The sequence below is a fragment of the Coturnix japonica genome, chromosome 1 (genome assembly GCF_054131305.1).
Source record: "Coturnix japonica strain WE chromosome 1, WE-NBRP24, whole genome shotgun sequence".
NCBI lineage: Eukaryota > Metazoa > Chordata > Aves > Galliformes > Phasianidae > Coturnix > Coturnix japonica.
The window spans coordinates 178,035,814-178,048,142 of record NC_140663.1 but is presented as its reverse complement, the minus strand read 5'-3'; the positions used below and the strand labels follow the sequence as shown (position 1 = coordinate 178,048,142).

Below are 12,329 nucleotides of genomic sequence, written 5' to 3'. Positions count from 1 at the left end.
CTTTGAAACCAATGCCTGAATGATCTCTTTATTGGATTCAAAAGAACAAAACAGGGACTATCTGGATTCCATGAACCAGATTTAAGTCTCCTATAGCAGATCTCTATGGGTAGGCATGGGTACAGAAGACAGAGCTGTCGAGCTTCCCATCCCAGTTTCTTCCATGACGAAGGCTCTTCCCTGCACCTTTCTGCTCTCTTCCCTTAGCTGCTCATTTTCTCTTTTAGGTGGTTTTGGTCCCTGAGCCAAATGATTTTGCCTTCATCCATCTCATCCCAGCGTTCAGAAAACAGGTCAAACCCATTCACAGCTCACTCCTGTTATCCAAACGCTTGCTCATCTTCCCTATCATTTATTTAGGGCTGACACCCTTGATGATACAGCTGAATTATTCTTACATCACTTCAAATATCGCTCCAATCAGCACGAATGGGGCGGTTTCACATGCAGACAAGGCTCATCAATGCACTGTTAGATTCATTTAGAAGTGCTTTGAAAAGGGTTTGGGATCAATGACCAGAGCAGCTCTGGAGACACCCAACAACACTGTGCAGGTTCACACAGAGCCTTTGTCTCATTGCTCACATGCTTTCCAGTATCCCTGTTGCATCACTTCCACTGCTGCAATCCAGACTCCATCACTGCAAGTCCCTCTACATTATTTTCCATCAGAGTTAAACACTGAGGGTGAGATCATTTCGGAGAAGAAAGTTTGTAAATAACCATTTTATAGGTGGCTGCAAACCAAAAACCCCTCCCTCCGCTGATCCTAAATGAAGATCTGCAGCCACCACCCATCACCACATTCAGAACAACCCAGTCCTCCTCCTGCATCACCCAGCTCTGAGACATCCCCCTTTATAACTAAATATGATACTTCTCCCCTTCGCTCTCAGCTCTATGATGCCATTCCCAATAGTGACAACGTGCCCTGCAGTATTTTTAGTGTTTGCCTTCAGGGAAGCTAATTTGAGCAGAGAGCCAAGGACTGCCCTGCCCACAGTGCCACCTTGTACAGGAGTGATAAGTTCTTTACTATGAGAGTGGTGAGGTGCTGGAACAGCTGCCCAGAGAGGCTGTGGATGCCCCGTCCATCCCTGGAGGTGTTCAAGGCCAGCTTGGATGGGGCCCTGGGCAGCCTGGGCTGGTATCAATGTGGAGGTTGGTGGCCCTGAATGTGGTTGGAGCTTCATAATCCTTGAGGACATTTCCCTTCCATTATCCATTAGTGAAGGCAGCCCACCTCCCCATCACAGCTACACCCTGTTTAAACCTGAGCTACCTGATTTCCCTGCAGGTCACTGATGTGAGCTGTGCTTCCATCAGGCAGATGAGAGGACACACTCAGTGCTGGCTGCCTTCTCTCTGTGATGTTACTGCAGCCCGGTGCTCCCTGGAAACCAACCAGCTTCCCCTTGCTGTGTTTTCTTGGATCCTCAGATTATTTTTATGCTGCTTCTGCTCGTCTCCAACTCAGCCAGGAGCTATTTCAAGATGTTCAAATGGAAATCGTACCCAACCTTCCTGCAGGAGAAGTCACAGGAGCCAAAAGCAGCCTTGTTCCCTTTCTGTCTCCTTACTCATAAACCCAAAAGAAACGCGTTTGTTGTTTGTTTGTTTTCTATCACCGTATCTATCGCTATATCACCAACTCCAGCATCACTGACCTTTCAATCCATTCCATCACTGCTTGAATCAAAGCAAGAAGAAACCATTGGGGCTGGTTACACATAAATGCTCCCAAACACTATTTGAAGCAACAGTGGCTATTTTATTCCTCCATGAGAGATCCATTCAACCACAAAAGGAGAAGGCATCCCTATGGATGGTGGTACTTTGGGAGCTCTGGTACAGCCTGAATCTCCAACACAGCCTCTGTTTCTTCTACCTTCTGTTCTGCTTCTTGCTGTATTCAGGCCACCTGAGATGGATGTGCAGTGCTGTTATGTACAACCTCTCAGCCTACAGCTGGCAGGAAGCACAGCTCACAATCCTGCTCCAATTCCAACACGTTTCCACTCTAAATACCAGGAAAAGACTCTGGATGATCCCCAATAACCTTAAAATGGACACTCTCATTGCATGATTTCAACACAAAAAGACTTAGAGAAACAACTCATCTCCCAACAAAGCGTCCAGGTTTTGTTTTAAGAGCACGTTTTAAGTCTATTTAATATCCAGGCCCTTCTCTACTCCTCTTTTACTATATGCAGAGATCCCTCTGCTCCTGGTGTCTGCTCTCCTATTGGGAAAAGAAGGAGGGGGAGGATGTGGAGTTGTCCTGGTAGGAAGAACACAGGATCACAGAAGATACCCAACACTGTCCCTGCAATTGTCCCTACTGTGAGAATCATTGAACTATTGAGTTGAAAGGGATGCTGAAAGGGCTACCTGGCGCCATTCTCAGTGATGAACAAGGACTCCCACAGCTCCATTGATAGAATGGCCTGGGTTGCAAAGGACCACGATGATCATGTAGTTCCAACCCCCTGCTGTGTGCAGGGTCACCAACCAGCAGCCCAGGCTGCCCAGAGCCACATCCAGCTTGGCCTTGAATGCCTGCAGGGATGGGGCATCCACAGCCTCCTTGGGCAACCTGCTCCAGTGCATCACCACCCTCTGCAGATGTGTGGACAACAAAGGCCAAAGAATACAGAATGGTCTCCCCCATATTTATACCACTGTCTTTGGGTTAATAGAAACTCACATACAAAGCAAGAATCATAAATAGGCAGAATCATAAGAAAGTCAGATAAAACCTAAAGCCACTACAGACAGACCGCTTCCTTCCATTGCCTCCAGTGATCTGTAAGCCCTGCAGCTTATCTTGATAGCCAGAAAGTCCCGATATCACAGAGCAACGTATTCCAGCATCGCTGCCACCTCCACCCCAGGGGGAAACTGTGCTCGAGTCTTTGAGATTGAAAAACAAGATTGGTGGTGAAGTAAGCCCTGCTAATCCTGGCTGCCAGCACCATCCGGGGAAAGAGGGCTGCAAAAAGATAAGATCCATATCAAGAGCTTCACAGATCAAAGGCATCACCAGCCTGAACTGCGAAATGAAACGAGCGAGACACCAGAACAACCTCTGCAGGGCTGACATCAGGCAGGAGCCATTGCTGTGCAAGTGGGACACACTCGGTGCTATTTAAAAACTCCATTTAAAAAGGACTCCATAGGGAGAGCAATGGAGGAACCCAACTGGATGAGCACGAATGGGCAGTGAACGTTTCCTTCCTTTCACAGAAGCATGGAATCATTGAGGTTGGAAAGGATCTCCAAGATCCCCAAGCCCAGTGCAGCCCCACCATGCCCACAGTGTCCCCCAGTGCCATATCCCCATGGTTCCAGAACCCCTCCATGGAAGAAGACTCCACATCACCCTGTGCAACCTGTACCAGTGTCTGACCGCTCTCTTGGAGAGGAAATTATTCCTAATATCCAACCTGACCTTTTCCTGACACAATTTGAGGCCATCACTTCTCATCCTATTGCTGTTACCTGTGAGATCTATTCCCACCTGGCTGCAACCTCCCTTTGGGTTGTGTTGGAAACAACCCTGAGCTGCTGGGGCCCAGGGAGCACTGAGACACTGCTCTGATATAGGGCTGGTTTTGGGTGCTGTGTGGGGCTGGGGCTCAGTGATCCCTTCCAATTTGGAGGTTGGATGTCACAAAGTTGAGACTTCCAATATTTCAAAGGAGAGTATAAACAGGAGGGGGAACGGCTGTTTGTGAGGGTGGGCAGTGATAGGACAAGGGGGAATGGTTTAAAGTGAGACAGGGGAGGTTTAGGTTGGATCTGAGGAGGAAGTTTTACACCCAGAGGGTGGTGACGCACTGGAACAGGTTGCCCAAGGAGGCTGTGGATGCCCCATCCCTGCAGGCATTCAAGGCCAGGCTGGATGTGGCTCTGGGCAGCCTGGGCTGCTGGTTGGTGACCCTGCACATAATAAGGGGTTGGAGCTGGGTGAGCACTGTTACCTTTCTCAACCCAATCCATTCCATCATTCCATGTGTACATGTGTGCACATGTGCGTGTTTGGTGCTGGCAGGAAAAAATGACCTTGAATACCGAGCAAACTCGTCTCCTGCTGTTTGATTTAGGCTGTGCTCAGTGTAAATGGGCTCTGCAAACAGACCCTGTGAAACAGCAGGGTCAGCTCCAAGAGATACCTGACTGTCATCGACCTCCTCTTTCAACAGAGGACAGCAAATAGTGGTTAATTATGATGGTCAAAAGAAGCCAGTGAACACACGGGGACGGGCGGCTCTTTCCATCAGCTGGAACGGAGCAGATGAAAAAATACTGCAGGGAACCTGGAAAAAGAACTGAAAAGGAAAGTCTAAGTCAAGGTTTGGCAGTCTCTGCAGGGTACCATGCCAGCCTTTCTTCTTCCCCATGCTCCAGCTGAACTGTGCCAAGAGAAACCTAAGCAGGATCTGGTAGGAGCTGCCTCCTGAGTAGGCAGGAGTCTGCGAGTGGCTGGTAACTTGTTCTCATGCACGACAGCAGCTCCTGCTGCTGCTGAGAATCTTTGGGTTTGAGCGATGGAAGTATTCTGCAGGGAACACGGAGATCATTAACTGCAGAGCCAGCATCTTCCCAACTAGAAAGACACCTTCCCAGAGGAAAGTGCTGATGCATCCGGGAAAGGAATAAGCTAAACAGGAGAGAAGGACGCAGAAGGATAAATGAGGTTCAAAGGCAGAGCAAGAGGGTCTGCGAAGAAAATGAGTTTTCTGTTGCTATATATAGATGTGAGTCTGAACAACAAGCAGGGAGAAATGGAATCGCTGCGAGTTAAAGGACAAAACGAACCTGGTGAGATGAGGGTGGGACTGTGCTTCCAAAGCCAGGAGTCCTACAGTGTTCAGGTGGGAGAGAGAAGTGGGGGCTGCAACGTACAGCCCCATGGTGGGAAGGAAGGCTCAGCTCTGCTCCATGTATCAGCAACACAGAGATAATGAGTGCTGAGGCAGCAACTCAGTGTGTTATGGTGGGAGAAGATGGGTAACAGGCTCTGGTATACAACCACACAACACAAGTGGGGCTGACAGAGAGCTGGTGGGGCTATGGAGGAGATTGGAGGGGTACAAAGCCTCGTGTATAAGTAATACCATGTAGAAGCACCAAAATCAGCCTCATTACAGCCAATAAAGCCATAGTGAAGCACCGGGGCGCAGGTCCTTGCAGTCCAGAAGAGCAGGTTTGTATCTCAATCCATCCAGGCCTGGCAGTTCAATCACGGCTTCAGACCGTCCTGATTTCAATAATTGATTTTAAGCAGGATGACGTTTGTGCTTTTCACTTCTCATCTTAATGAAACATCGACGTGATGAAAACAGGCGTCGCTCAGAAGATGTTGATTTTCTCCTAATATAACTTAGAGGAGGAAAAAAAAATAAATAATGAAGGAATTTGCATATAGATGATCCACTTCAATTCAGCCGCAAACTCTCCAAGTGCTTTTGGGATCAAAGAGGAAACGGCTGCAAGAGAGAAGCTCTGAAAAGCTCCTACAGCAAATTAGAGCTTGAGCCCCCATTGCAATCAATGGAAAAGATGCTTGAGAAATGATTAAGGGATCCTCATGAAAGCAACCACAGGATAAGGCAAAAAAAACCTAACGCTGAGATCAAATGGAGTCGAACCAGAAGAGCCCAATGGAAGTCAATAGGGAGGGGATGCAGAGAAGTGAGGGAGGCTGCTGGGCTGTGGAATGCTGACTGTGCATGGAGGGAAGGAAGCACAGAGCAAAGCAATAGGAGCATGAAGAGGTTTAGAACATAGTCATGTGTAAGTACAGATTAAAGGTCCTCATTCAGCCCAGGAGGGGGGAAGCTGATGGAGACCACAACACTCCTACCAGTGAGGATGGAGACAACAAGGATGGGTTATATCTTATGGACCAAAGCATCCCAATCTGCCAAAGAAATATTGCCAAGTGAAGACATTGGAAAAGCTTTCAGCTAAAGTGGCAGCCAAGCAACAACTGCCATCTACCTACGGAGGCTGAGGTGCCTTCTAAACTGGTATATTTTAGGGGAGAATCAGAAGAACACGTGTCTGTGATGCTGTAGATACACATTCGCCTTGACTCAAAGAGGGGAATGGGCTGAAGGGTCTCCTGAGTGTCCACCCCCTCCACATTGCAATGAATGGGGCCTCAGAGGCATTGGGAGACCTCAAAGAGTCCTCTGACTTCTGAGAGCCTGAGGGTCCCTCTTCAATCTCTTCTGGAACGTGGAGGAACACAGAGAAGATGAGTATTTCTAACAGAAAACCAGAATAGGGTGAAAGGATGAGTTGGGTAATGATAACTGAGGCAGATGTCAGCTGTGAATGAAGTAAGGGAGAAGTGAAGCAGACCTGATCTCGACTTTAAAAGGACATGAACAGAATAAACAGGGATTGACGGGGCACCCACAGCCTCTGGGCAGCTGTTCCAGCACCTCACCACTCTCTATAAACAACATCCCCTGACATCCAACCTCAATCTGCCCTCCTTCAACTCCAAACCATTTCCCCTTGTCCTGCTGTTATCTGCCCTTTCACAGAGTTGAGCTTAAAGCACTTCATGGCATCGCTCCTTGATGGTAAAACTCCACGTCAAACCAAACCAGGGTTGAGCTCAACGCAAAGGAATTAAGAACAAAAAACTGAAACTCAGATGAGAAGAGATACGATGCCACATTTATCACTACAGCCCACAGCATAACTCTGCTACCACAGAGGAAACCAACCCCATCAACCAAATGGATCTAAGGTTTGAAATGAATTCTTGCTCTGCCCCATCCCTGCAGGCATTCAAGGCCAGGCTGGATGTGGCTCTGGGCAGCCTGGGCTGCTGGTTGGTGACCCTGCACACAGCAGGGGGTTGGAGCTGGATGAGCACTGTGGGCCTTTGCAATCCAGGCCATTCTATCATTCAATGATAACTTGCCAGCAATGGCAGTGAGCAGCCTTGTCCATCCATCCCAAGGGCAGGAGATGCTCCAGTGTCTTCAAGTCCTCCCTCAGGCAGCAGTGAGCTTCTCCAGCAACACACTGGGCCACGGACCCATCTATGAGCATTTAACATCATCACCTTCCAGAGAGCGCTTCCAAACTGTTCTTGTCCATAAATCCACAATAAATATCCATACACACAGATTGTAATTAAGTCCAAGGTTTCACATTGCATTGGATGAGCTGCAGAACAGGAGCCAACTTACCTGCTGGAACACCCCCTGAAAGCTGCTGGGAAGAGCACGGACAACTTTTGACTTTAATGGACAGGTGGGCTTCCATCTCCTCCACAACCACATGTAAAGAACCAAAGGGAAATGGGGAAAGGCAGCTCTTCTTCATGGTGTGGTTCCAACATAAGAATGATGCAACCCATATTTCAAGCACATCTGGGGAGCTGGGTGCCTGATGCCAAATCAAAGCCCAAATATTGAGCTTTAACTCCTGATCCATAAACAAACAGAAGAGTTTGATGCCCTAAAAGAAGCCAGAACTTTCTGATTCAGTTCAACAGAAACAAAAAAATACTGAGAAATCCAAGATAGGAAGGTCTGGTTTGGCTCCTGCTGCAGTCTGCATCCATTTGATCAAAGGATTAGATGTGCCCAGCGGGCACGACGGCGTCTCTTCTTTCCCTGCCAGTTTGGTCCATTTTCTCTCATGAAATATTCCAGGCCTGCTGTCAGTAATCCTCCCCAATCTCCAACCCTTGCTAAGGCACACGACTCATAAATGCTCAGTCAACAAACACACTCCAACATCCTTTTGTTCTGTTGAGAAAGTCATTATACGAGAGCTACGATAAACCCTCTTTCTGTTTTCCCATCCGCCAGCTTTCTAGACCGTTTCCTTCAAGGAGAGGAAAATGGAAGGGAGAAAGCAGAGCCAAATGTAAACCAGCACCTCACCAGGGCACGGGGGCCTTTGTGATGACTGACTTGACCAATTGTGCTATCTCATTCCCTGTGCATTTCTTTGAAAGCAAAGCATCGCGCCACAAATACCTTCATCATCATCGCGGCTTCCCCGCAGGGTTCCAACAGGAAAGAGAAGAAACACAAGGAGGAACCCATCTGGAAATGACTCAGATTCGTGCGTTCACGTTCCTGTTTGGAGCCCGGGACAAAGAACGAGGTGTGGTTCATGGTCAGAGCACCCAACTTCAAGAGGGTTGGCCAATGCTCCATAAACACCTTGATAGGACAAGGGGGAATGGTTTGAAACTGAGATTCTGTGACTCTCTAAGATGATCAGGTTCAGCCCCATCCCTGCAAACCATATCATACCTACTGATGTTTGTTCCCCCCCAGTCCACACAATGGGAGCCACGGCACCGCTGAGAGCCTCGGCTCTGCAAAGGGAGCTTAAGGGGGGGTCACGAAGGAAACACAAAGTACACGGAGCTCTTGCACTGAGGAAAAGGAAATCAGAGCCTCTGCGGATACAATCGAGCTCGAAAAGCATGACTAGAAGACAAATGAGGACCATAATCCAGACCGAAGGGAAGAGGGAGCTCAGAAAGGAAGACATAAAGATTGCGTTTCCTTTCTGACAACCTCATCAGCTCCTGGTCCCAGCGGGTTGATACTGGAAACGAGCAGAGCTTTACAGGTGGAACAACGAAGGTTTCTAAGCTCCGGGGGCACAAAGGTCTCAGCCCATCCTCTGCCTCTGTTCAGAACTTCATTGTATATAAAACCAATTCCCAACCCAGCACCTCCATTGACCTCCAAGGTCAAACATCAATGCCAACCCACAACTACTGCCCCCAAAGCTTCACCATGAGCACACACCACCTTGAATCAAACATGAAGTGCTTCACCCAAGAGCTTCCACCTGCCTGAGAAACACCCTGGAAGCACCAGGAGCATCATTACCTTCCTTGCCTACTTTCCTTTTTACCTTTGCAGGTCAAATGCAAAGATAAAGGGTAAAAAAGAACCCCCTCTGTAGCTCATCCAGTCCAGCTGAATGTTTCCCTATAGATGTTCCCCATCATTCACATTCACCCACAGAAAAACCAGCCTGAGATTCCTCCATCTCTATTTAGCATCGAAAACAAACACACACGGCCGCATCCTAAAGCATATATAGATTCCAACACCAACAGGACCACCTGGGGTTCATTTCTGCTTCATAATACATGGCTTTGTCAAGGAGGGGAGGAAGAAAAGAGCCCTTTCCTGCTCCTTGTGCCCATCCATAGAGCTCAGCACCAAAGGGATGCACTACGAAGGTAATTCAGGCTGTGGCAATGCTGACTTGCGAGCTCCTCATAGGGGGAGGTGAAAAAGAGACGAGACTGTATCTAAAATGGAATAAACCCCAGCTTGGCACTAAACCTTTTCAGTATATGATATCAGTGCCCTGTGCTGCACATGGGGCCGATGCTGAGCACCCCCATGGTACAACCAACCCAGAGCTGCCCCAACACCGCAGTGCCCATCTCCAAGCATTAAAGCAACGATCCCAAACCCATCATAACTTCAATGGGATCAAACACAGCCCACATCTCACAGCCTGGAGCCTCCACGGTGCCATCCCCGACCCCATCAGTGCCATTTCCATCCTACTTTCCAGTAGGGATTTGCAACCTTGCCCCCTCTCTCCAATGCAAACCCATTCCTTCCAGCCCTCAGAGCCGCACACAGGGATGGGAACGACCCTCATGCAGCAGCACGGAGCGGATCGCTCCCATTTCCATTCCGACACGAGAAGAAAAGGTGAAACTTGGCTGGGAGCTCCCGTTCCGAGTTCCCTGCAGGGCTACAAGGCGCAGAGACCCCACCGAGGGGCTCCCATACCCCCCCAAATCCAACTGGTGCCAACCCAGCACAACACACAACACAGAACACAACACAACACAACACACAACACAACACAACACAACACGGCCTCCTGCCAAACTATGGGGAAGGGGGGGTGGGGGGTGAACACGTTTCTCCTTCGGGGCTTGAAAACAACCCCCCCCTCCCCCTTATTCCTCCCCATCCACAAAGGTAAACGGTGGGTGCCAATGGCCGGGCTGCTCTGTGTCCCCTCCAGCATCACACGGTCCCATCGCAGCCCCTCGGGGCAGCTCCATCACGAACCTCCCCCACCCAATGCAGCCCCCCCCCCATTAAAGCCCCCCCTCCCTATTACAGCCCTGTGTCCCCAACCTATCCCCATTCTAATACCCCCCCGACCCCCCCAATCACCTCATTGAGCCCTGACCCCCCCCATTAAAGCCCCCCCCCATTATAGCCCTGCTCTGTGTCCCCAACCTGTCCCCATTCTAACACACCCCCAGCCCACCCCAACCCCCCCATCACCTGATTGAGCCCCGACCCCCCCCCCATTAAACCCACCCCCCTTATTATAGCCCCCCCCCATTACAGCCCTGTGTCCCCAACCTGTCCCCAACCTGTCCCATTCTAACACCCCCTCATCACCTCATTGAGCCCCTATCCCCCCCCCATTAAACCCCCACCATTACAGCCCCGTGTCCCCAACTTGCCCCCATTCTAACACCCCCCCGACCCTCCCCATCACCTCATTGAGCCCCGAACCCCCCCCATTAAACCCACCCCCCCTATTATAGCCCCCCCCCCCATTACAGCTCTGTGTTCCCATTCTGCCCCCATTCTAACACCCCCCCCAGCCCACCCTGACCCCCCCATCACCTCGAGCCCCGACCCCCCACAATTAAACCCCCACCCCTATTATAGCCCCCCCCCCATTAAAGCCCTGCCCTGTGTCCCCAACCTGCCCCCATTCTGCCCCCATTCTAACACCCCCAAATCCCACCCCGACCCCCCCATCACCTCGAACCCCGACTCCCCCCCATTAAAGCCCCCCCCATTACAGCCCTGCCCTGTGTCCCCAACCTGTCCCCATTCTAACACCCCCCCGACCCCCCCATCACCTCATTGAGCCCCGACCCCCCCCATTACAACCCTCCCCCATTACAGCCCTGTGTCCCCAACCTGCCCCATTCTAACACCCCCCCAGCCCACCCCGACCCCCCCATCACCTCATTGAGCCCCGACTCCCCCCCCATTAAACCTCCCCATTACAACCCCCCCCCCATTACAGCCCTGTGTCCCCAACCTGCCCCATTCTAACACCCCCCCAGCCCACCCCAACCCCCCCATCACCTCATTGAGCCCCGACCCCCCCCATTAAACCCCCCCATTACAACCCCCCCCATTACAGCCCTGTGTCCCCATTCTGTCCCATTCCAACACCCCCCCAGCCCACCCCGACCCCCCCATCACCTCATTGAGCCCCGACCCCCCCCCAATCCCCCCCTCCCCCTCCCCATTATCGGCTCTCTCACCCCTTACCCCCCCTCTCTCTTACCCCCCCCATCTCTCACCGTGTCCGTTCCGTCCCGCTCTGTCGCTCCGTCCGTCCGCCGCAGCTCAACCAACAGCGAGTGGGGGAGGGGGCGGCAGGCGGGGAGCGGGAGACACGGAGAAGGAGAAGGAGGAGGGGGGGGCACCGCAGCGGGACCGTTACGGCCGCCGAGAGAACTACCTCTCCCGACACGCCCCGCGCGCCGCCCACCTATTTCAATGCGGTGGCAGCGAGCCGAGAAGGACTCTGGGTAATGTAGTTTTGGCTCGATGCAGACAGGGCCCGGAGCGCCGCGGGGGGTGTTGGGATGTGTAGGAGCGCGTTGCATGACGGGAGGTGTAGTGCGCCTGCGGAGCCGCGGGGTGTGATGGGGGATAATGAGACGCGAGGGATGCTGGGAGTTGTAGTTCGGAGGGGAGATTGGGGGGGGCAGGCTGTGCTAGGCCGCACAGGCCGCAGGGGATGGGGATGGGATGGGATGGGGATGGAGGATGGGGATGGGGATGGAGGATGGGGATGGGGATGGGATGGGGATGGAGGATGGGGATGGAGGATGGGATGGGGATGGGGATGGGGATGGGGATGGGGATGGAGGATGGGGATGGAGGATGGGGATGGGGATGGGATGGGATGGGGATGGAGGATGGGGATGGGGATGGGGATGGGGATGGGGATGGAGGATGGGGATGGGGATGGGATGGGGATGGAGGATGGGGATGGGGATGGGATGGGATGGGGATGGAGGATGGGGATGGGGATGGGATGGGGATGGAGGATGGGGATGGAGGATGGGGATGGGGATGGGGATGAGGATGGGGATGGAGGATGGGGATGGGGATGGGGATGGGGATGGAGGATGGGGATGGAGGATGGGGATGGGGATGGAGGATGGGGATGGGGATGGGGATGGGATGGGATGGGATGGGGATGGGGATGGGATGGGGATGGAGGATGGGGATGGGGATGGGATGGGGATG

General features: G+C 51.7%; 1 protein-coding gene across 3 annotated transcripts in view; it reads right to left on the bottom strand.

Annotated features, from left to right (window-relative positions):
- FAM168A (family with sequence similarity 168 member A) overlaps positions 1–11,643 on the bottom strand; it is a 115,139-nt gene extending 103,496 nt beyond the window's left edge. For 2 of the 3 annotated variants that reach the window (XM_085536654.1, XM_085536656.1), the window contains exon 1: positions 11,372–11,433. The gene's annotated coding sequence lies outside the window, so the exon portion shown is untranslated. Of the gene's footprint in view, positions 1–11,371; positions 11,434–11,562 lie in introns of those variants that run through there. The other variant, XM_085536655.1, reaches the window with a different exon arrangement.
- Positions 11,644–12,329: the final 686 nt, after the last annotated feature.